Source organism: Bombus pascuorum, chromosome 6, assembly GCF_905332965.1.
Source record: "Bombus pascuorum chromosome 6, iyBomPasc1.1, whole genome shotgun sequence".
In the NCBI taxonomy this organism is placed as follows: Eukaryota; Metazoa; Arthropoda; class Insecta; order Hymenoptera; family Apidae; genus Bombus; species Bombus pascuorum.
Genome location: NC_083493.1, coordinates 13,532,443 through 13,558,118, shown reverse-complemented (window position 1 = coordinate 13,558,118; position 25,676 = coordinate 13,532,443). Strand labels below are relative to the sequence as shown.

The 25,676-nt window shown below is 39.9% G+C and overlaps 1 long non-coding RNA gene across 1 annotated transcript in view; it reads right to left on the bottom strand.

The window, feature by feature from the left end:
* Positions 1–22,020, bottom strand: part of LOC132907724 (uncharacterized) — a 214,436-nt gene extending 192,416 nt beyond the window's left edge. Inside the window, exon 1 of the long non-coding RNA XR_009658253.1 lies at positions 22,009–22,020. This is a non-coding gene — a long non-coding RNA (uncharacterized LOC132907724). The remainder of the gene's footprint in view (positions 1–22,008) is intronic.
* Positions 22,021–25,676: the final 3,656 nt, after the last annotated feature.

Sequence of the window (25,676 nt, the reverse complement as noted above, 5' to 3'; positions counted from 1 at the left end):
CGGTTCATTCGTGTCTTCTTCGCGTTCGAAGAAACGTTAATAATTTATGTAAAATTATATGTAAAACGTTAATAATTAGAACGATTAAGAATTTGTTAAAAATCGAGCGAGGTGAGAAAAAGAATTTATATTACGCGTGGAAATTATGGTTGACGATGATCTATTGTCCGGAACGCTGGAATATGAGAATTGTTAAAATTGTTTAGCACTTCGCTCGACCGGTGTTCGTTAGACTCGTTGGTTAAACGAGGAAAGGGAAACGATGCTAGAACCTTTGAAGCGCTGGGCATGAAAATTAATCAAGCACATTTACGCGAGTGGAGATGGCTGGAATTGATGTGACAAAGCGCGGCGAACAGAGGTTACTTTAATTCAGAAGTAATATAGCATTCCTGCTACGGGAAAATGGAAAAATATAAGCGTACGAGCAAATATTGTCGTAATACCGGAAACGAAGGAAAACACATATATTTGCCGGACGAAGTTGCAGCTAGCGAACATCAAAGCATGCAGAATCTGTAGAATATTTAATGTCTCCTACGATACAGAAATAATTAACCAGGATTTTGTTTAAATGTGGGCGACTAAATTTACAAAGGTAATCGGCTTTTAACTCTTCAACTTCCATAGGCATTTACAGGTGCTATTATTTATTCTACACACGAACAAATTGATTTTACTCTTACATTTACGAGAAATACACAGATAACAGATCCATATGGAATCTCCATATTTGATATTTGAAATGTAGTGGCACCAGCAGAGATACCTTTAGGCACACTGATGCAATACTGATACGATATTGATATTGTAATTTAGCGTACCTATCGCTATTTGTATTGCTTTATCCATTTTTCCATCGTAGAACTAGGCTTGTTATTCGGTAAAACGAAAGATGGTAAAAATATTTGCAATTCGTAACGAAAACAAATATTCCAAAATAAACTCTTAAAGTTTATCTTAGATTAACAGAGTGTAAAATAAAAATATAGACTTTGCCACGATGCCTCATAATCGGAGGAAATCTCCAATGAACAGTACGATAATTCGACGCTTCGAAAACTTCATTGCATCCTCGTCGGAGTACGGAGCGGTGATTCAGTGATTAATTAACATTAAGTAAACGTGCTCCGTGGAACATATTGTAAAATTTAACCGTTCCATTAGCGGGCTCTGTTTTCCATCGTTACATTTGTCCCATATTCCCCATTAGCGAGTGAAATAACGATCGGATCCATGCAAACAGACAGATTGATCGAAACAAAATGAAATTCTAAGTATCAGGTGAGGGTAGAGAGATAATTCTGCTGGTGTTCGAACCAGGGAATCAATTAAACGTGCTCGTTTCGGAGTATTAGCAAAACTCGCTAGGATTCATTAACGTTCAACATTCGTGCAATCTACGTTCCTATCAATTAACGTTAAACCGATATCGCGTTATACGAGGCTGTACGCAATTCCGATTATACTCACGTTCACGGGGGGAGACGGTGGCCAAGCAGCGGCAGTTCGAATTAGAGATACGTAGTAATTACATTATAACGAATTAATTTCTGTTAGTCGCCGAACAACATCACCCGCATTCATGGAATTACCTAGCATTTCTGTTTTCCTTTCCGACAAATTACACGCGTAATATCGTTTCTAGCGGTGGACTAGAGGATTCCACAGCTTCTATAGGAACCGTGCGTCTACGTGGTATTCACCGAACCACTGCCACCCTTCAAGTCGAGGATGCTTCGTGACGCATCCAGCAGCACCGACGTTCCCAGGCTGTTCCAAGCCAGGATCCTGTATTCATCCTTTTGTTCGGGTCCTTGGCATTGTCTATGGATTCAGCTTGGTCTCTCGAATCTCGGGAAATCCCGTCCCCGTGGCGCTTTCGATTCCTGATATCCCCGAGGAACGAATCGTACGTACGTACGTACATACAAGCAATAGGACTACCAGTTTACTGACTGAAGGTTAAATATTTACCTACACATGCTTCCCTCTTCGCCAACTAAACAATGTCGATGACTGGTACGACCTTTGGGAATAAGTCACGTTATTCCCACCAGTCGACAAACCGATCCTACGCATCCATTTAGAAATTTATCCGGCGGGCTGAAACTCTAAGACGCACAATGCAGTCTGGTCACGATGGCTGTAGACTGATTATTCTTGTTGAGTTATCGAACTCTCGCGAATCGTGTACGTACGTGCCAACGGTTTATCGCTGACTGTTCCGCTGTTCTGACAACAATTCCATGGAACTCTCTGTCAGCTATATTAAGCTTCTTGCATTTAGTTCTATGCGTATATTTTTGCTCGTAAGGATACTTCTCACTTTCACGTGGCATATGACGATTGCTTTGATCGATTAATCGACCGTGATTTTTATATTCACGCAAGATAACGATGTACGAGTTTGTTCAAACTATTTGTAGAAGCTGAAGAACACATGTCCTGTATAAATTAAATACACGACGTAGAGAAGCTGATTTAAAATCAGAATTGAAGTTTGAAATTATATAGAAACATATTAATAACACGAGTGCCACAATTGGTTGAAGCAACGTTGAAGGATCATGGTTGATACAAACCAGAAGAGACTTAACGTCGTTATACACAAAGATACGATTTTTAATATCAAATATAAGTAGATCTACGATCTTTATCCTTTCCTACTTGTCGCTGTTAGTTCGTATGTCCCTAATTCAATTCTTCCTATCTCAAGTCCCTAAACGACAAAATAACAACAAACCGTAATCCGTATGAATCTTCGCATAAGTGGTGTTCAGTTGAGTATCTACAAGCGAATGGAATAAAGTCGAAATAAGAAAAGAACGTCAGGTTCGAAGGTCAAGGAGCTGATTTCTTTTGAAAATCGATATCGACGATTTGCAATTAAAATCCAACGAAACCTTTCCTCGGAATGTCTTTAAGTTTGAATCTCAAGATGATCCTTTTCTCGCTCTCCTTGTGGAAAGAAAAAGTTTCGTTTCAGCGGCTAGGTGGTCGATCTTGGATCCTCGAGAGCTGACGAATCGCCGAACAGTCGGCTTATGGACCTCTCGATTCCAGTTCGAGTCGAAATGAAATATGCAGGCGGATCGCTTGCCGCGGCTACCTGGGACGATCGTCGCCCCATTTATGTCCGTCGACCGGAAGCCAGCGGTGCATTATTAATGCGCGGGCCCGATAGTTCTCTGCCGCGGAAGCTGCACGTGACACGTACAAATGTCCGTAGCCGCGTCATTAGTCCCGAATACACCCGGATATGCTGTCTGACTTTTCTCCGCAAACATCCACGCCCTTCCTTCGAAACCGTTTCGTCTCGTGCTTGTTTTCCCCTAAAGAAAAATTCTCCGCAAACTCCAAGAGTCGATGACACAAATACCCACCCACTTGATCGAGCACAAGAAACAATCACGTTTGCAGTGAAATTTTAGTGATTGACAAACACGATTCGTCTGTTGATGGTTATTTGCCAAATGAAGAATAAACAAGTAACTTCCGGTTGGCTTTCGAGCCACTGTATGTGTTATATAATAATACACTTGGTTAATATTGTATTTAGTCACGTTCTGATAACAGCGAAATGAATATTTTTGCCACATTTATGTCTTGTTTTATACCACGTACAAGTCTGTTTTAATTTATACCGAACAAATAATCGTTATATTTCCATATTTATTAATGTGAAAAAAAACAACATACGTTTATGAATTTATTAAGTATTGGAAAATTAAATAAAGTGATTCAATCAATCGTCGATTACATTGCAATTCTATTAAACACGAGGTATCGTGATAGCTTGCGCAATTGCAGGTAAACAAGGGAAAGAAAGTTTGCTTGGTATTTGAGTAGCAATTATACAAATATTAATAACCGTTGTACTGAAAATATTTTATTACAGTTGATGAACAGTTGAGGAAATAACTGTTATATTCATTCGTTACTCTTGTCTACTGTAATTCCGTTCCACGAAATTGTAGCGTTCTTCTCGAAATTTCCTTTCTTCCCTGTTATATGTTCGTATAATAGCAATTACGAATATTGGTAGCTTCTGAGAGATTCCTAATAACAGAAGATATACTTACAGATATGAACGAGAAAGCAAACTTCTTGATTATTTCAAAGTTGGAACGATCAATGAAACGAATAGAAATAATCAGTAAAGTAGAAAGTTAAATATGTAGTTTCGAAGAACTACGCGTTGTGATATCACACGATATTATTACGAGAATCTCGACCAGACCGAAAATACCAGCGAATTCATTCGCGGTTTTATGCGGATCCCTAATAGAAACGGCGAACGATGACGTTCGATATTATCTTAGACTTGATCGAAGGGGAAGGCACGTAGATGGCCCCGAGTACTTTAATCTTTACCATTCAATCGAGCTCTGGCAGAGAGATTCGACATTACGGGCAGTTACTCTCGAACTTTCCTTCTAGAGAAACTCAGCGCCTCGGAAAACTTGTTCGTCCGTATTTATGACAGCTGCGGCGACACTGGTGCGGCAGAGAGATTCTGATATTCCCCTTTTACCCCTTCCCTCTTCTCTGATCGCCGAACCAGAAGAGAAAAAAAAAAAAAAAGCCGTGAGGGTTTAGGTGAAGAATTATCCTCTTTGCGCCTCTTGGTTTTTTCCCTCGCGGCAATAAAAACTTATCGTGGTCTTCAATTTGTGACATTTTCCGCCACCATAGGGCACTGTCAAGTTGTTTCGGGTAAAAAGGAAATCAAATTTCTTAGGAAAAAAATCTAGATTTAAAATAGTTTAATCGTACACACGAAGAGAATCGTCTAATATACATCTATTTATTCTTATTAATTTTTCAAGACGATAAACGTTTGTCTAAAAGTGCGTAATTTAAGAGAAAAAAAGTTTTAGGATAAATTTCAAATAATTTCACAAATTTTTCATTTTCGTAGATGGATAAATAATAATTACGGTATTATTAAAACAGTTTAATGTTAAGAAGAATGTAAATCGTGTAACCAAATATGACTGTTTGTAGTTAAGAGAATTAAGTAAATGAAGTTTCATTTCGAAAACTCTTCGAAGGCGAAAAGGGATCATGGATGGACAGACAGGATTTCCGGCGACGTCGTTCGTCTTCGTTACATTAATTCAACGCCTCTGGATCTCGGACCTGACGCCTTTAACCCGCTCTTTCCTTCGTTCTGAACCGCAGCCTTTCATCAGGACCTCAACTCTAATCATTCATTATTTCGTAATTCTAGAAAAGAACTTTGGGATGGGAGATGGAACCAGAAAATACAGAAGGAAGGAGAGATGCTACTGCTTCTGCTTAATGAAGCTATCTTGACGACATTTCCTTTTCCTAATCTTTTCTTCAACTTGCAATTCTCCGAGGTGAAGTTTTATGCCGTCACTCAACAATTCGAGTATATCTTCGTGAGAAAAGAACTCGTAAATATTCCATGTTTATGGCCACCATTTCTTCCCCTATTTCGCAGTTGCTGATTTTGCTTGTGCGGAAAATGTGCTTGTAAAATAAACAAATGATGGTAGGATTAGGTATAGTTTGTTTCATATTGTAAAAAATTGCATCAAGCGTAGCAATGTGAAAGAATTATCTATTGCAAATTCCAGAGTGAAAATATAAAGGAAACATTCTACTGCTAAACAAAAAACTCGATTGGGCTCTATTTCTGAGAAAAGATCTCGTTGTTTTCAAGGAAATATCTCCATCAAGAATCCGCCGAACCCACATCGTTCCTCCTGCGTTTCAATATTCGCTGAAAACATTTTTCAATTACACCGAGTTTATTGATCAAATCACTTGCTGATTTTATTTCTGTGAAATATACTTGCGAACAAAGGGACATATGGTAGAGTTGCTAACAATTTTCTATCCTTCAAGGTTATAAAAGATGATGCCAACAGTAACAGTACGAAAGAATTACTTATTACAGATTCTATCGATAAATACTTATAAAGAAAAGGCTCTGTTCTCCCCGAAGGGTAAAGATTTTCATGAAACTTTATTTCCAGGAAAAGATTGTAGGCATTTTGCGATTACATTAAGTCTATCGATCAAATTTTCTTCGATCACAAATAATTCGTAATTCCAGAAACTATTCGGCACCCCGCCGAGCGGCGACTACTTCTTCGATCCTAGTTAAGCCACGTCAAAGTCATCGAGCATTTCACAAATTCTCATCTCTTTCGTTTTCGCCTAATGCAAAACTCTACAGTTTCTGATGGAAGAAGAAAGGGAGGATGGGTGGATGGGATCGACAAAATGATTCATTGATTCAACGGTGTTCTAGCCCTCGGTCGCGTCCTCTTTTTCCTCTTCATTTCGTCGGAAGGCAAGCTTCCACTTCTGGCCCTCTTGCGCAAACTTTTCCTCCTATTCCATCTCTTTGTCGCTCCCTGAGGGAAACGAGGACGCACAAACGTCCCGGAAGAAATCTTTGCTTCCCTCTACTCTCTGTAGTCGCCTTCTATAGGCGCCTGGATCGCGATTGGATTACATGCTAACTGAATCAAACTGGCGCTCGTGAATTACGATTTCGCAGGACGATGGATCTCGAATTGGGACGTAGGAATTAATATTTCCGCGGGAAATATTCGCCAAAAAGAAATATAGAATTTGTAATCCGCTGATAGCACCCGATTTTGTAATCTGACAGACAAAATCTCATTTGCTTATATTTTTCCTCTCTGCACTGCGAGTCTTTCGTTAGAGTTTGACATTTTTCACCGATCGATTGGCATAGAAGAAGAGACAAGAGAGATCCAGTGTCTTGTTGTTTCGTTTCGGGATTAATATTTTGCTTGGAAGCTGCTGCTGTTGCAGAGAAGCAAAAGCGGCAGGATCAAGGAGAACAGGCCTTCCAATAGAGACGAAACGTTCTCGCTGTTCGGTGCATTCATTTTCATTGTAGCAGAAGTTTGCGCGCGTTTTTTACAATCACGCCCTTTCTATCCACTCTCCATCCTTTACAATTTCTGCGACGGTTCTTCGAAAGAGCAGTCTTTTTTCCATCTCCGTGTCCCAAAATGTCTCAGGCGACGTTTGAAGGAATGAAACGAAAATACTCTCCCACTCACCTTTTTCGGTTCTTTTTGCTATCGGTATCCTTGTCGTTCTGTTCCACTCTTTCCTCGCGGAACGTCCGATAAAATGACGAACCGGACCGCGTCACGATTTTACCAACGTCTCTCGCCGATGTTTCTTGCGCTCGTCGGCAAAACGACGCCTCCGTTTGCGAAATCTTTTTACGAGCGCTCTTTCTTTTCGTCCGTTCACTCTATTTTCCCCGCGGAAAACCACGAAACAAGTCTGGGCAGCAATTCCTTCCCTCTTCCAACGACTCCGCCAACCGATAAAACCTTACGAATTACTATTTTCTCCAACGATATAGACTGTAGCTATTGGTGGTGACACCGCTGCCTGGCTGGAACGTTTTCTTATTCTTTATCTTCTTTTCGCTGAGATTCCTTCTTAAGTGTATTATTTCGTCCAAGTTTCGAATTTATTGTCTCTTATTGCCTCGTATTAGGAATTTTGAACGATTTTTTATTGTAAGCGAATGACCGTGACCTTCGTACGACAGAGAAGCGTCGATGAAGCAAGTGTTTGAGAATAGGGTGTGGAGGAAGATGACATAACCATCCAATGAATGACTGAATAGGTATAAAGTACGACTGAGTAAGTTCGTCGCAATAAATGAAAAGGAAGAAATCCGATAAAGCTCGGAGAAAGTCAATTTGATTCAGAGGACGAGTGTCGTTAACCAGCAGATTAAAAAGAACGTTACCTTGCGTTGCAACTATCGGTCCTTTCAAGTCGAGGGATAATTGAAAGAACATCAACTTCGTTATAACTTCAAATTGTTTCAATATCGTTCCTTCCCTGTGAATTACAGAAAAAGTTGCAATTAGATCACGGCAAGTGGTCGTTGAAAAGATCCCAAGATTTTTCAATCAGTCACAGAAGTCGGTAACAGTTTGTAGGCACTGGCGCGTTCGACTCTCGTTGAGATATTTGCCGTGTGTCCCCGTCTAATTCCAAATGTTACCGTGTTAGCCCTGTCAACAGAGCAACGGACAGAGCTCGCGATGAATCAGCTGGACGTGCTTCACCGGTAATTTTGGATGAAGTACGGCCGCCACGGGAAATCTGGCGACGAGTGACGCCTCGCGTCCCAACGGAACGTCGGAAATATCCTAGTTCTGTCCTCATCATCGGGCTTGCGCTTCACCCATCGTTCCTTCTATTCGAAACTGTATCGGACGTGTTCCCATCATCGCCATCGACGTTTACTTTCCAAAAATATTGCGTTCCAATTTCTACCAAAATTTTCTATTTGACCGCGTAACGGAACCGTTCAAAAAACAGACGATCATTTCGCTCCATAAAAAACCGTACGATAAAAATACCATGTACGTCTATGAATGCAAAGTTCGAAAGAGATCAACTTGTCCCTATTTGAGTCGGATAATTCAAAACGCTTTAACTTTCCTCGAAATTTCCCAACATCTCGAGTTAAGTAAACCAACACGTCCTCGTTAGTCGAGTGCCTGGAATTAAATATGGAAATTAAGCGATTCGATTAACGAGGATAGGAACAGGAAGCAAGGACATTTCAAAGCGAGCGATCTTGGTTAACATGTTCCAAGTTGCTCGATTAGTCCGAACGAAGCTTCCCTTCTTTCTTCTCAGGATAAATCTTCAGAGAAGAAAATTCATTTCGACCTCTTCGCGCTAAGAAAAGGTTCAAATTCTTTGAGTACGAAGAATTACCGTGTCCGTGGAAAGAAGAACGCGCCATATCCGGAAGATTGCGCGGCTATAAAGTTCCACGAGCTCTCTATAGTCAAATAGCAACAAGGAAGCCACGGAACGACGAAAAGGAAGGACGATCGAGTATTCAAGTATCCCTCGACGTGGTATACACGCAGAAGAAAGGACCGCTGGCAATTCGGGAGGGAGAGAATCCCTCCCCCCTTAATACCTGAACAATGCGTGTACGGTGTTTACCAGCCGAATATATCCGACAATGGGAACACTTTATCCGGTCGAGCTTCTTCGAGCGTTTCCGTTTCAGCCGCCATGCACCAGCCGCATCGTCTTCGAGGTTGCGCATCCCGCGTAGCAATTCCATTCGTTGCGCTCCACATGCCTGCCCGTGTTACCCCATATTACGCCATATTACCGTGCTATCATACACCGGGGCCAAATTGAACCTAGCGTTCCACGGGCATGTTCTTCCTCTACCTTCCTCTATTCCCTTTCACCAGTCTCTTTCACGTTCCACTTTATTTTTCCTATGCAATGCCCGTTATGCCAAAGTACATCGAACTTGGCCAGATCTTAGGCGAAACAGAATTTCTTGTTCAATCTGGAACTTTTAAACGTTTGAATAATTTTTCAAAGCCACAAGCAAGAAACCAGATAACTCACATTTCCCATGCTTTATAGGAGAACAATTTCAAAACTCATTATACTATCAACCTGCATTAAAACTACGTTTACGTTTGATTTTGGGTTATCGTTAATAATATTCGTCGTTGCAACACACTCGTGGATTTATCATTTATTTATTTATGGAGTTACTCCATTCCACAATAACTTCGTGTGACATAAAAATTTCCTTTCAGCCACCGAATGATATGAAAGTAAAAAGAAAAATGAACGACTAATTATATCGTTCCGGTATGGTCTTTAAATAATAACATTGTATAATTACGTATGACAGAGCGACGATATTAAGACAACACTCGTACGAAGCGAAATTTCATCCACGATAGCTCTTAATGGGTAAGTTTGATCCTGTGCCGTGTAAATTCACGAGCGAGGTTGCTTCCAGGAGGAATCCTTCTTGTAGCGAGTCAATGTAAAACACCATGAATCTGTGTGTAACGCGCGTTCCAACGTACCGTGAAACGGCTGGATGCTTTTTCGCCTCGCTCTGTCTTCCTCTTACATTTCGTTGATGGTGAAACAGAGGCCTTTATTATGCGCTCTGTTCGTTACTGAAATACTCGCGAGGCGATTGTTCGCGGCGAAAGCGCGACTACGAGCTGTAAAATGGAATCGCGCGAATGACTCTCGTCTCGCGAGACGCTCCTTTCTTCCATCGCGCTTAATAACGAGCTGCAAATGAGCGGAGAGGATACGTCACTTTGAATCTGTTAAAAAACGACGACTATAATTCATTCATATAGCGACTAAAAATTCACTCTATATCTGTACGTTCCATTTCTTTAATTGTATTCATAAAAATATGAATTTGCGTAAATATTCGCAATTTAACCGTCAGAAACCGTTCACTGTATTAATCATTTCCACGGGAGTCTAACTCCGTTTACACTTGAACGACCCTACGAATTTTCCAAGGAAAATTCAGATGGAAACCATCTTGTAATATCCAGGGTACATTGAAATTTTCATGTCTTTAAAAAAAAAATTTCAGGTAGTACGTTTCTCAAGAACGTATCAAACACGTTGAAAGGAATCAGAGAAGAATTTAAAGGAAAGGAACGCCGTTCCTTTGGTAAAATAACGGCCGAATTAAATATTTAACTTGCACGGATTCTACCCTAGGTACTATCAGACTGTATCCTTTTATTCGCAGCACGAACGAATGAAGTTTGAACCTCACGTACTTCGAAGGAACCGTGCGCAGCTAAAAATTTAATAAAGGGAACAACAATAAAACAATCGCAGCGGATCGTCCTTCGGCTGGCCAACGCGGTTACTATTTGCATAAGAAACGCGAAAAAAAAAGAAAACGGTTAACGAACCGAGTAAAAATCAGTTGTAGAAAAATAGGATTTTTTTTCAAGGCTATATCAAGAGAAACGAGTTCGTGCATCCGAATTAACAAAATTACTCGTACGACGGTGCTCTGTTACATAGTTTACGTTAATACATTGTTTTCCGATTGAATTTCCATTGTTTTCTGAAATCCATGCGAAACATCCCTCGCTTTATCCAGATTCTCTGATCGTTGAAATTTTCAAAGAAAATGATCACTGGTTTGTAACAGGGGCGATCATCGAAAATTGTATTGGTTGAACATTTCCAAAATTTCACAAGAATAGATATCGAGGAACGAATCTGAAGAATTTCGAGTAGTTTCACTAAACGTATTCGTGAGATCATTTATTGATACATCGTGTAAACTTGTTTGGAGTAAGTTACAACCTCCACTCTAAACTCAAGTCTAGTCTAGTAAACTTGTTGCAAACTTCTTTGCTAACTGTATCTCTCGAATTACAAATCTAGGAGATCGTACGCTTTTGGTAGTCCGTGTCTGATCAAGCATGCCCGTTACTACTTGTAACCGGACTTGATCCAACAGCAGATCCAACCACCTACCGTTATGCGAGCCGTTTGCAAACTAGCAAAATCAAACGATAAAAGTCACGTAAGAGGAGGAATGATATTCGCTATAGTTATCGAACCGAGGAACACAGGTCTTACAGTTTCTGGGAAAACGAACTGCATGGAGGGAACGAAACAACAGAACAAAGCCAATTACCTTTCAGCAGCCAGATCCCGATCCCGTAACTCTTTCTGAAATTGTTCCAATTTTGTTTTCGTAGTACTATACAAACAATCGAAAAATAGTGTTTCGTCCCTTAAAATTTCTCGCATTTTATATTTTTCCATTGACAGATTCGTGTTTTTGTTGTTTCCAGTTAACTCACAACCTGGTGGTGTCGTCCTTTTGGTTTCTATTGGCTTGGCAACGAAGTGATTGCGAATTTTGTCAATACCACCTAATAAAAGATCCGCGATCACTTAGTTGCCAACCTAATAGATACTAAAAAGATGATACTACTAAATTGTGAATTATTTGGAAATTACACCTTCTTCAAAACACGTATCTGTTAGTAGAAAAATATAAAATAGATATTGGGCTGGCGACTAAGTGGTTGTGGATTTTTTATTAGGTGATATTGACAAAATCCGCAATCTCTTAGTTGCCAATCCAGTACTATACGTTTCTACGACTGAAAAGATATAATGAATCTTTTTATGATAACAGCACTATTCTATGAAAATTAGAAACCATAGATCGGCTGACGTTATGATTTTCTACTTTCCATACGAGAATCGTAGCAGCGTTACCATAACTTTATAGCGTGGATAGGATTAATACAAAGCTTTATAACATACGATCATTTCTCTATTTAAGTATATTTCACTTACTCGAATTTATCAACCCCACGAATCTTTCGCTCGAATCCTACAGCCTATGAACCCTACAATCCCTTTATTCCCAGGGCAATTCTATAATTACTCGCTTCAAAATTGCTGCTCTAATAGTCACGAATTTCTTCTCCCCGATTGAGACCCGATTACCTTGTCCTTCCTTGAACCCTCTTCATTCCATCGCCTCCAACTTTCTCCCGGAACATTGTACAAAGAAAATGAACTGTAACCCCTTGGTTTCGTCGATTCGCCTTTAATTCGAGCTCGTGATGGCGAAGAAACAGCAATCTCCGGTCGATGGCGCGCCGCAAACCAGTGTTAGCTAAGTGGAAAATCAAAGGTAACGAGAAATCGATTCCCCGGACAACCGGTTTGCTTGTGCCGCGTTCGTACCTCTGTTCCGCGAGATATATGGCACCGTGTCGGTGTGGGCGGAAACTCGTGTCGGGCCATGGCTGATGAAACAAGAACGAGCTTGGACGAACCTGGCTGTGTTGCTAACATCGGGAACAGGGAACATCGTGGAAGAAGATGCTCGTGTAGAGAAAGACGGAGCACGATAGAACGACCGATAGAATCGGAACTGTTTCAGAGTTTTCGTTCGTTCGTGCTTTGAAAATAATCACGAACAGACGTCTGCTTGTGCTGTGCTTGCGACTCCATTTCGTTGAAATCTCCGACTTTATACGTAAAACGTAAATGAAATTGAATTTCTACGCGTAATCGTTGCGAGTTACATAGACGAAGGTACGAAGTGGTGTATAGCGCTTGAGCCTTTGACGGTTGAAGATTTAAAACTCGAGTTTTAATCCTGTTTTAATGGCAACATTTTTAAGATCGATATCGTGTGAAGTTCAGCTTCTCGAAGTTTCAGGTGAAATTTTAAAGAGCAGCTCGTCATTCTCGGACGCGTAGAAACAGCTAAAGTTTAGACACTTTTTAAATGAATAATCGCGAAATCTCAAGTTGAAACTTTTCCAGATTACATTAATGTAGCTTTTAGCTTTACGATCTAATCATCTTAAAAGTAAAATATTACAAAACGTCGGAGCTGTTCGATGTATTTGAAAACTCTTCTGCTAGAACATCAGGAGGCTGTTGCTTCCATTTACTTCCCACGACGATTAGAACGACTTAAAATAGAAAGCTCCTTTTGATTTATAAATTAGAAGGCAACGTAGTTCTCTCCTTCGAGTTCAGATCTCGGTGCTTTTCGTATTATAGACAGAGATTCTAATTTAATAGCGGTCGATGGATTTTAATAAACGAAATAGATAATCGATATGAAGAATTTTTAAACATTTATTATGATGTTAGTAATTAATTAATATAATTATAAATTACGAATTATTTATTTACAATGTACAAATTATTAATTATTTTATGAATGAATACAAAATTATGAATATTCAATAACAATCTCTTTATTCTAAAAATATAATTGCCTAAAATTTTGTTTACAATGGAACGATTGATTAATATGAAAATGGCTAATATACAGCTTCAATTTTAATGTTATACCATAGAGTCGATTATTCCCTGTTTCGTCTATCTTTAAAGCTTGTAATATAGAAGACGTCAAGAGCAATCTACCAAACCCGGTGTCGAAAATAGCTCCGAGACTCGGATTTTATTAAACATCGAACGTCTCAGGGCGACGCGTGTAACTAAATCAATTTTACCACCGTTGCAATGTGTGTTTCCGTATCGCGACCGTGCATGATCCTTCCATTAGAGTTTAAAGTGTCTGAAATTCTGCGAACGAAGCCGAAACGCCCGACCAGCTTCGACGTAAACTGACTTCTATTAAAACACAACACGATAGTAATCCCGTTCCGAAACGCGTGAGCGCGTTTAGCCCTCGAGCGACTCTTCGGCGGTCGCTTTCAACGGCTAATGAAACCAGACAGCTGAAACAAAATCCTACGAGGGAAACCTAATCTTCGACGTTACCAACACGAGTGAAGTAACGAGGCGGAACCACGCAGCCAAGAGTCTGTTTTACTAAAAGGCGCCGAGCTCTTTAGGAATTACGGGTGGAAGACGATAAATCAACTAACACGAAGCATGGAAAGGGGTTTGTTAGTGTTGGACGTTAGGTCGCGCAAACTTACGATACGGTCAGAAAAGATTGCTATGTTTGAGGAGTAAATCTTCCTTCTTTTGCCATCTTAGGCGTCAACGGTCAGATGATACGCGACTCACAGAAATTCTAACGGATTTAAACAGTATGCTTTTCTAATTTTCGCATTTTCGTGTCTCGGTATTAAATACCGTACTATACAGTGCGTCCAAGAAATATCTTTGCAATTTTTTCTCGCGACACGCAAAGCAAGAAAACAGAATTTCTAATTAAACGTTAAATTAAATAATTTGCAATACTTGAATAGTACATTAAACGTTTTCCCGAATGAAAATTCTCAGAGTTTCAAGGGAATAAATTTGAGTTTCAATCAAGTTTCAATAAACAATTATCCAACAACCACGCGTTATTTCTTCGCGGCTCTAATTCCGTAAAATTAATCGGTTTTTTTTTGAGGAATTAAGAATTTTAAGTCGACATTATCGTGCGTTATTGCGGGACAATGTACTTGGAAAAGGGAGTCTTTCAATTTTGCTTTAACCCTCGTGTAACAAATTCCGTTTCAACATGACGCGTTTAATGAAAAGATATTAATTAAATAAGCGCGACTGTTCGTCGAGCTTTTTACGAGGACGGCTGTGGGTTTTAGGTTGTTACGACGCTTGCGTTAATTACAACGCGTAAATAAGCAGCGTTGCCTTCCTCGAATTAATTAATTAGGGCAAAGTGTTCAGGGAGAAGGGAAAATACGGTAGCTAGAAAAATGGGTGTCTGTCGCGTGGAAAAGGTTGAGTAAACGCGTAGCAGATGTTCGTAATCCGTGGCTAAGCTCCGGCGAGCTTTCGTTTCTTTCCGCTTGTTACCGATTTCACGTTTGAGAGGTGAATACCGGCTTGTACGGGTTATACCCATTTTCGCGAGATTATTATCCGTCAATGTTTCCATCTGCGAGAAACGGAAATTAAATATCTCGAGTCTAAGTGGCCCTACTCGAATGTACAAAGAACAAAGAGGAACTAAGAAGGGCGATAATTGAAGGAACGAAGAACAAAGCTCGGCGAGTAAAAGCTTCCGCTTGTATCGTTATTTTCATGCATTCGCGTAAGAAGCACAATTACGATCCCTTCGCAACTGAATTCTCGAATATAGTTTGCATTTTAATTTTGAGTTTTCTAGCGAAATTTAACCTTCTCTCTCAACGTTACACGTTTCGATCGAGATAAAATTTCCAGATGAAAAATGTAACGAATACACGAATAACCATTAACACGAATATAATTATTTATAATTATATTATTATTTTATAAACAGAGCTAAGGAAGTAGGACTTCAGCAGAATTTCAATATAATTTTTGACGTCTGTGTCTGCTTTCGCGCGATGTCTTACTACTGCGCCGGTGTCTGTTTTCACTTAACGAGTAACTTTTTCCCATCTCTCGCGGCCCATTAATTGCATCACATAAATTCGTACGTTGGTGTTATTAAATAAATACGAAGCTCTGATTTAACGAGTTATATTACTTTTCGTTGATGAAAAGTGGTTGAACAGGTTATAAAAAGCTGGAATTCTTTACTCAATAATAAATCATTCTGTATTTCCAAGCATAACGGGCGACAGAAAATACGTTTTTGAAATCCACAGAGAAGCCAATAACGGACTGGAATATTCATTCTACAAAGCGAAAATAAACGAGAAACGAAATTGCAGGACGTTTCACAATGTTTTAACGGTTTTCCACGTTGTGAATTCGCATATCACGCGATAAATTGTTTCGAAAACGATACATCGTTTATTAATCAAGCCTTACTATCGACTAGAAGCGAACCCATGTTTTCATATCATCGAAAACAGAATAAAAAGTCATGCATATGCCTTGTCCAAAGGAAGCATCTTTTTTTCAGCGTAACCGCACTATTTCAGCATTGATGGATTTGTCGCGACGCTCACGCCGATTCGGATATCGTGAACACGGTCGAACACCGGTTCTACCGGCTCCATTTCACGCGTATTGGGTTATCCAGATTTCCAGTGGCGCGGAGCAAGCGTCGCAAAAATCTCGCTGGGAGGAAACAAAGTTACAACGACGCGTGAACGGGGGGACTCGCTTTGAAGTTCGATGAAAAGAAAAAAAAGGAGAGAAAAAAGGGAAGAGAGAAGGGACGGGGTCGTGTTGGAGCGACATACGATCTTTGATAGCAACGTGGAATCGAAAACGTTTGCTATTCAAAAGAACGGTGGAAAAGAGAGAAAAGAAAGGGAAAGAGAGAACGATCTCAATCAACGCGCGTGGAGATATCGCGAAGAGAAGGAGAGATCAAACCATCGAAAATTACCGTTTCGCGATGATCGCGTCGAATACGTGATTCAAAAGGTTCCCATTGTATGCTCGTCGTGCCACAAAATCCCCGGTGAAAGACCTGTTACAGCCTAGTCGAGACCAAGTTTAAGCTCTACTTTGAACCAGGTGCAAACCGATGCATCGCGATATTCGAATTTTCCCGTTCAATGTAAAAAGCTATTGAACGCTCTTGGCCAGGCGGTTGTCATCGCCCGTGGACTTGTAATCTGCTCACAGTTTTGATCAACGTATTCGAAATTCCAGTCATGTCGTATGCTCGAAGATGACCGAGTTGTCTGCGCGTTAAAGGCGATTTAATCACGCAAGTTTCACGCCACTAGCGATTCCCAAGAGGAAGGGTCGCGTTGAAGACACCGAGAAACTTAACGGGGGTCGTTATCCGAGGCTCGTTGAACGCAAGAATCGATTCCAAGGACGTGTCGTTCTCGAACGACGACACTGAGTACTTCTGGCCATTTGCATTAATCATTGCGCGCGCGTCGCGTCGTATAGTTCGTCTTCCCGACGTAGTCTCGTGCAAACTTCATCGTCGTTCCTGAAGAACGGGACTAACCGGACGGCGTACTGGACGTATCAATTATTTACGCGTTGTTTGCTTCTTCGAGAAAGAGCGTTGAATTAAAGATCGAGTTTCCAGATTTCTAGAAGAACTTGCGCAACTTGTGTCTTCCAGCTGTCGAATTCATCTAGATGGGATCTCCAACTTGAAGACCTCTATGTCGGGACGATGTGTTTTGATAGAAGAAAGTGTTTTCCTCTCATCTAAAGATCAGAGAAAGCAACGTCGATCTTTTTCATGGATTTTCAAACGCCTGGTGATTTAATTTCTCGAGTATGCCACAAAATATACGGATTATATCAGAGAATATTAATTTAGAAGGTCGTGCGTAGACATCGAAACGACGAAACAAACACAAAGGTATCGTTCGAGGATTTTTCAAGTTACAAACAATTTCATTTTATGCTGGAAACGTGCTAGCATCAGTCAGACGACCAACCTTTCTTTGTATCTTATTCGCATTTCATACTTCTCACTCTGATACAAAGGCGAAATCTTATCCATACACTGTGTCAAAGTAAAATGGACTTTCTTTGTCGTTTCGTCTGCGACACTCCGTATATGAGACACGAAGAGTGCAAATGAATTGTTGCAAATCCGACGGTTTATCTAAGAGGATACCTAACTTCCGGTAATTGCGTCATCAACTTCGAACGAAGTTTGTTAACTGGCCGAGAATTAATCACTCAACGCCGACAGGCTCGATGTAACGAGGCCGCACCACGAAATCGGCTCGCTGGATAAATTGAGGAAGAGAATAGGAAAAGTAGTAGGAACGCGATTTCACGGTTGTAGAAGCGTGTCGAGAGAGGTTTGAGCGTCCCTTCGTGTCTGCAAACTTACCGAAAACGATTAAGGAATTTGCATCCGGCCCACCTAGCCTCGAGTGATGTCGGTCACCATAACAGCTGCTTTTGACGCCGCTCGATAGTTTGCTTAATCGCTGGTGTAATGGTTAAATTGCTTCTAATTAATGCATCAGCAACCTTGCCCCTGGTGGATCTTCGTCCACTAGTTCCTTGCGATGAATCTTTAATAAATCATCGATCGTCCAATGTTTGTTGTAGACTCGCCGGATATCAGCGATTGTTTGGATTCCATCACTAAACTATCTATAAGTATAATTTATTAAACAACTTCTGATTTGGTAAATAACATTGGAAGATTTGGAATTCTGATTTTTTTGACATTAGGAAAATTGTTTGTTGGTAATATGGAATAGAGTTTAATGTGAAAACATGGCCTCAATGGATATATATAAAAACGATAAATAATTCGAGGAGAACAAAATTCGATCAGCCTCGTCGGATTTCTGCGCACCAAAGTAGGGTTTTCACGTATAATTAATTACCATCCGGTTGTAGTTCCTTTGCCCAGAATTGTTCGACTTCCTCGTTAATTAAGAGAAGAATAAAAAGGAAAGATGGTGGTTTTGTGGAATCCAATAACAATGGATGAATTTCTTGTCCGTTAATTTCCGCTTCGAAATTAATTAGCACGGGGAATCGAAACGTTCTCATCGATAACGCGATCTGCAAACTCGTCCCAACTTTGCCTGCGTAATCGCCAACTCGACTCTTATTCGAGCCACTAATTCACTTCGCAATGAATGGCTACACGGCGAGCTGATATTGGAAATCGGAACGTTGCGCTTGATAATTACAAACGCTTGTAAATTCGCGCCGAGTTTGTGTCGGAATTTATAGGGAAACGCTACTTCAAATCACATCCGACGTGTGAATCGCAATTCGGAAAACACTTGAACTTCGAAACGAACAAAGAACGAGGATGCAGGAAATTGGCAATCGAGCCGAGAAAAGCATCGTTTGTAGGCACAGAGACTCGCGAAATTGAACATTTGTTCGATGTGATCTCGTCGTTATAATACTGTAGCAGCCCATGGCCGTAGAGAAAGTTTCAGGGTTGAAGCACATTTGTTGGCCACATGGCCCGCGAAACGACGTCCGAGTACAGGACGTCGTAAAAGAATAAATCTTGGGACTTACTAAAAAACTCATGGGCCTTCGAGAAGAAAATTTATTGTTTTATTGCCTACGAGTTTTTCCATCCCCACCTCGGAAGAAAACTGTCTCTTCCGAGGACCTCGGCACCCTATAAAAAGGGAAAGCGAGGAAAAGCTCGGGATAGTCGTTCATAGTCGTTCATAGTCATTCATAGTCATTCATAGTCATTCATAGTCATTCATAGTCGTTTATAATCGTTCTTAATCGTTTGATAGTCATTCATAGTCGTTCGTAGTCGTTCATAGTCATTTTATAGTCGTTCATAGCCGTTTGATAGTCATTCATAGTCGTTTGATAGTCATTCATAGTCGTTTGATAGTCACTCATAGTCGTTTGATAGTCACTCATAGTCACTCATATTCGTTCATAGTCGTTCATAGTCGTTTGATAATTGATGATGGTGGTTTATGGTAGTCGCTGGTAGTCGCATGGTTAGTCAGTCAGATGGATAGTCACTGTTGGTTCGTGTCGAGTCTGTATCGATGCTGTATCAAGTCTGTATCGTCATCGCTTGAGCTGGACGTGCGTCACGTTACAATGACGACATCGAAATAAACATTGTTAAAGTTAAACACCAGAGTACTTTAATAATACCCAACATGTTCTACCACCTCAATACAGTAGAACTCGAACGTTCTGAACGTTTTGCAATATTATCTAAATTATATATTTTCTATTAGAATACGGAACTTATCTTTCTCATAAGTTTCGCAACTTTGTTATACAAGTTCAAGATCGACGTTCAATTCTAAAAAAACGAATGATTTACTTCCATCAGCTCCTTTCTTGCAAAAAGTTGGTACAGATGATAACAAATCCCAATGTTTATAACCTCGTTGCTTTCCTCTGCTTTAGGATTTTGAAATCGGTCCATGTAGCTCCTCAATTAAGCACTCTCATCACCGATTAAATCCAACTTTACTCTTATGCTGTTTGAATAATGTCTTACCCGCTTCCCTGCATTCTATTAATTAATGAGAATTAACAGCTACCAAGGCACAAGAGTATCTGATGCAAATAAAAGAGAAAGTCGTTGTTGTATCTTCTTATCGACTTGAATATCCAAGATATTTGATCAATCTATATCAATCAATAGGATTCACTCCGAATCTCGAGTACGTCAACTAACACAGTGAAAGCAAGAACCAAAAAATATTTCTCTTTCTTTTCTCTCAACTTCTCGCCTTCTCCGTCAGACTGTAAATGCTTTTGGTTAAAAGCAACGATCACGCGGAGTAGCGAGCGTTTCTGTCTGCAATCCGAAGCCACCCATGTGACGAATGAATAAACGTCGATAAACGAGCTCGCTTTATGCTCAAACACCGTTATACGCTGCGATCATTTAAGCGTTTCCATCGCTCGGACGTTCGTTTTAATAACTGTGAACGAACAATCGCTATCGGGCAATACGAGCTGCGAATTTTCAGGTAAGATTAACAACGAACCGGCGGCGATGAAAATCGCGATAGAGAAGTATACGACGATCTTAGGAATATTCCCTCATGGACCAATTACGAGCTTTACAATAGCGTTGCAAGATAACCGCGATCCTCGTCCAAGATTTATGGAGGAACTCTGTTCTTGCGACAATGTTGAACTCAGCGCAAACCTACTCCGACCATTCTGAATTTCTTGGAGCAAATTTTGGCCGCTGTGACGACGTTTCGCGACATTGTAAACCATCTCACTGTACTGTACAACGCTCGTCGCTTGCCCGCAAACGTTTCAACGACGCTTCAACCCAATGTACAATTACCATCGTCTGTGCAACGAAACCGAAGCATCGATGCATAGCCTCACGAACTACGAGTCTTTGTTAGCACTAATTATGTTTATGTATATGTAAGATTCGACTTGGTCGAGGATGAACAATTTTGAAAGAACTCGCTTTGATAATGTGATAACGAAGAAAATTCCACGGATAATGAGGAATTATGGATGAAGGGGAAAGGGATTAATACAGAATACTGGTGACTGCACGAAAACAACTAAACGTTCGCGAACAATGCTCCGACATTAACGGCCGACTCATAAGTTTGGTCTAATTTAATACAGTGAGACATCGCTACGTAAGTATGTCTCTACTGGAACAATTCCACTTTCGTGAAGAAGTTACCTTGAAATGGAAGTTACTAAGAGACCAGCAAGATTTTGGGAAACTATAAAATAATGACGTTCATTTACATTTCCTAATGTATTTAATTTAGAATTAATTTGGAACAATATATTCTTACTTGAATATTGAATATTCTTTCGACATGAACTGCATTGTTGCAAATATAGTTTACATATTGTACGTGTATACGTAATAGAAATGGACGTAAGGAACATGGAAATGGAAGAAGAGTCTCTCTGTAAAGGTTTTGCTTTTGTACTCGTCTAAAGTTAAGAGAGATGCAGCTACAACGAATGGTTTCAGATGTTCGGTCCAGATACGAACCTTAACCATCTTAACTGCGAAACATATATTGTTAACCGTAAAGCGACACAACATAGAGTAACATCTCCTGGATTTTACCTCAACAGATACTAACATATTTAAAATAAAAAAATAACACTCCATTTATAAAAAATTAATTTAACCACCGAAATCTCCCGCAGCGCTTCGCTTGCAACAAAATCATTCGTATCATATACCGCGGTCTTAAATACAATTCCGAAAGATCAACGACTGTGAAATTAAAGATTCGCAGGTCCGATAGATGTCGAGAACATGGTCCGCAAGATCGTGCCGCGAACAACGGGATCGCCATCCTAAAATTTCCTGAGAACAATTACACGAATCACCACGTACGCTCCATCCAATCAAACTAACAAAAGATGATGCAACAACTACGAAACTAAAGATTCGCAGGTCCGATAGATGACGAGAGCATGGGCCGCAAGATCGTGTCGCGAATAACAGAAGCGATATTAAATGGATTATTGTTCGTTGCTGTGTCCTTCCAGCGTTTCGTGTTCAGCTACGGCGCAAACGTTAACACCGGCGTGGATTTCGAGTGGCTATTACACGCCAGTGCCCTTTACAAATTCCGCTCGTGCCGTGCCACGACCTCGTTCACGTTGCAACTTGTAATCAAAATTACCGAGGGCCGGGACCGTGTTGGCCGGAGATCTACGCACGTTGCTGGCAAGTTTACACGTATGTAAACCCGATCGGCATTTGCATCGAGTCAACCACGAAACGCCAACCGCGATGCTGTTTCCCTCCTATGCGACCGAGACTCCCTACCCCGTATCAACTGTGTTTTCGAGGACCTCGCGCTCCAGTTTCCCAGTCGCGTTACCCTCCTTCAGTTACTTTTCAGTTTTATCCGCGATCCATCTCGTCCTCTATTTCTCGTACTGTCTCTGTTTGTAATTAGTTGCGTACATTCGCCGATGGTGATGCCGCATCACCAGGATCGCGTAGATTTTTAATTGGTCGCGAAACTTTATGGTACGATGGTTCGCGAGGTGTTGAAACTTCGAGTTTCAAGGTTTAGAATTTTTGATTAGAATCTAAGGGAGGCGACGAACAGTTTATGCATCGGGTTGTTTGATAAGTTTGTACCGATTTTTAGATAGTTTCCAATCTTGTATTATGGAGAGTACATTCTAATACAATATTCGTCGTTTTGTTCTATTACTTTCTTATCGTTCTACAAAGAACATTCTTTCAAAACCATTTTTTGCTTCCTCACGGATACAGTTGTCGAGATATCTTGAAAAGTTTTCGAGATATCTTTAAAAGTTGTCGAAAGAATGAAATTTTTTCCAGTTAGAGGATTTTATAAGAGAATTCTTCGGTTCTTTCATGAGAACTACGTTCCTTGTACATAGTACGCACTTCGTTCGTTATTTGTGTTACATTTCCCCTTCCGAGAAGAGAAAAACGTCAAATACGAACTGTATTTCTAAATCTGTCACAAAATTCGTGTAAATCGATTTATTTAAAGTATTCCTAATATACCAATTGTATGACATTTCTACACTATTTTATGCCATAAACAAACACAGGTATTCTAAGAGCCACCAATCGATAAAAAGCGGCAGAATTAGAACTAATTCAAATTTCGCGCCAACAGATGAAATTCGGATAAATGGAATTTCGTTGCAAGTTTTTCTTTCGATCGTGACTTTGTAATTTTTCATAGGAATTAAAAGAGCAACAACAAATTCATATCGGAAAGCAACTATACGTATATATACATATACAGACAGCTCTTAAAATAAATTATTACAGATGACAATTTGCAAACGCTACGTGCAGATAGTATACGCGATCGTCCATCGAAATTGTATTTTCCATCGCGGCTATTATATGCAGAACAAATAAAACCCTTCAGGGCTTCGATTGTAACCATGTGACGGTGGTTAAATCGTAATAACAATTAATCTCTCTCGTTTATTATCGAACATTCTAAAACACAAGTGTCTCTGCTTTGATTAACAAATTAAGTAACGATCAAAGTTGAGAGTTAAGATCTTCGTTGATCATCGATTAAACGTTTCGTATAATTATCAAAAATTACAAAAATCTTTCTCACGAATAGATTTATGAAAATTTGTCAAAAGAATAAAGATTCGTTGTATTTAGAGAATTCTAAATAGCACACATTTGTAAACAAAAAAGTCATACGATAAATTCCTTCGTTTTAGATTATTTTTCTTCCCAACCGATTAAATAATAATTAGCTCGTGTTTATTCTCAAAGGATTAAAAACACCAATAGACTTCCCAAATGTTATGGTTTCGATTAACCACTTCACTCGTATCCAAATAGCAAAAGGAAACTACAAATGTCGTTGTAGATCTCTAGAAATATCAATAGAATCTCTAATACCACAGCTCTTTAATTTCCGAGGATTTTTCTTCTCAACTGATCAAACTACCGGTTCGAGCTTTTCGCATTTCTCATCCACCATCCCTCGTGGTCAGATTAATCTGCGGAAGAAGACTGGCAAAGTTTAAAACGGTCGCGATTAACCGACCAACGGGAGCATCGGCTTTTCGGGTTTCAAACCTCGCCGTTCAATTAAAATGCGAATTCCACACGGTCCCACGTGAAATCTCGCGAATCTTCTCTGTCACTTGCCACAGAGAAACTTTCCCAGCAAAAGGGAAAACTGTTCTTTTTCTTCCGCTTGCTGCATAGCGGACTACTATCATGAAAATTCAACGTCTCTGTCCGCTTTCTTCTTCTTCAATCGTATCATTGCGCTTCACTGACGTGTGAGTCAACAATCGAAAGAGATTAGATCGCGTACAACGCAGCTGCTGTTGTTACTTTAACATGAAAAATAGAGAAATAGTTTCGTTGGAAATTAGGACGTTGTCTCTTGTTTGGACATCAGGGTAGGTTATTTTCTTTGAAAATTTTTCATCAGTTTAGGAATAATCAACTTAGACTTCTTTTAATCTGTAAGAATAAGTAATTGTTTCTTACTAATTATTAATAATAATAAGATATTTTTTGGATCGTCTTTACAGAAACGACATAATCTTCAAGATCCTCAAGACTAGATTTACCGCAGACAAATACATTCATCGTTTTATTAATTAATAATTTATCAATCATACGTACAATTAACATATTCTACAAACTTGTTTTCTTAAACACCCCTGTTAATCGTTTCAAGATCGTCCAGTGGCGCAATTTTCTTTCAACACGAATGTTTTCAAATTTATTCGTAGATTGATTTATTCATAGATTCTATCTGTATAATACTAAAAAGGAATTGCTATCGCAAAGTTCGAAGCAGGAAATTGTTTACTTGAAACTTGAATTGCTTAAAACCCATAATTAGTCGGCGTTTCTGAAAGCATTTGCAGCGACGCACTCTATAAATTGCGTTTAAATAATATAGAACAGAGAGAAAGAGAGAGAGAGGGAGAGAGAGAGAGAAAGCAAAGTGAGGGGAATGACCAGGACAGGAAAGGATGAAAGGGGTGAGTTCGGTCATAGCCAATTACCGCGAAAATTCGCCTCTGCCAATTTTGTTTTTCCCGCGATACCGAATTTGATAGTGATGTAGTGATTGCATCGACGCGATGGATACAACGCTACGTAAATTGGACCGCTGGAAATAGTCGATTAAGCTAATAATTAGCACCGACATCTTTTCAACCAATTCTTCTTTCTTCGATTCAGGTATTTCATTATTGTTTCCTTAACGGCCGCGATCGTAATCATCCACAGAAGAAGAGGAAATACAAAGTTTGTAAAATTGCTGCTCGAACGAACCAAGACTTTCTTTTGGCCTCTTAACTGCTTCCTGGGAGTTTCATCGAATGGACCGTAACCAATATTCTTTTAAATCGATTCACTTGTTCCAGAAGAAAAGAACATTAAACTGCACGGTCTTTCAAATTATGTTTCCACCCGTTCATACAGGGTGTTTTACTTAACTTTATCGCCTGAGATGTCCTTTGCTGTGATACAAATTTTCTAAAACTGTTCCCTTAAAAATTACACA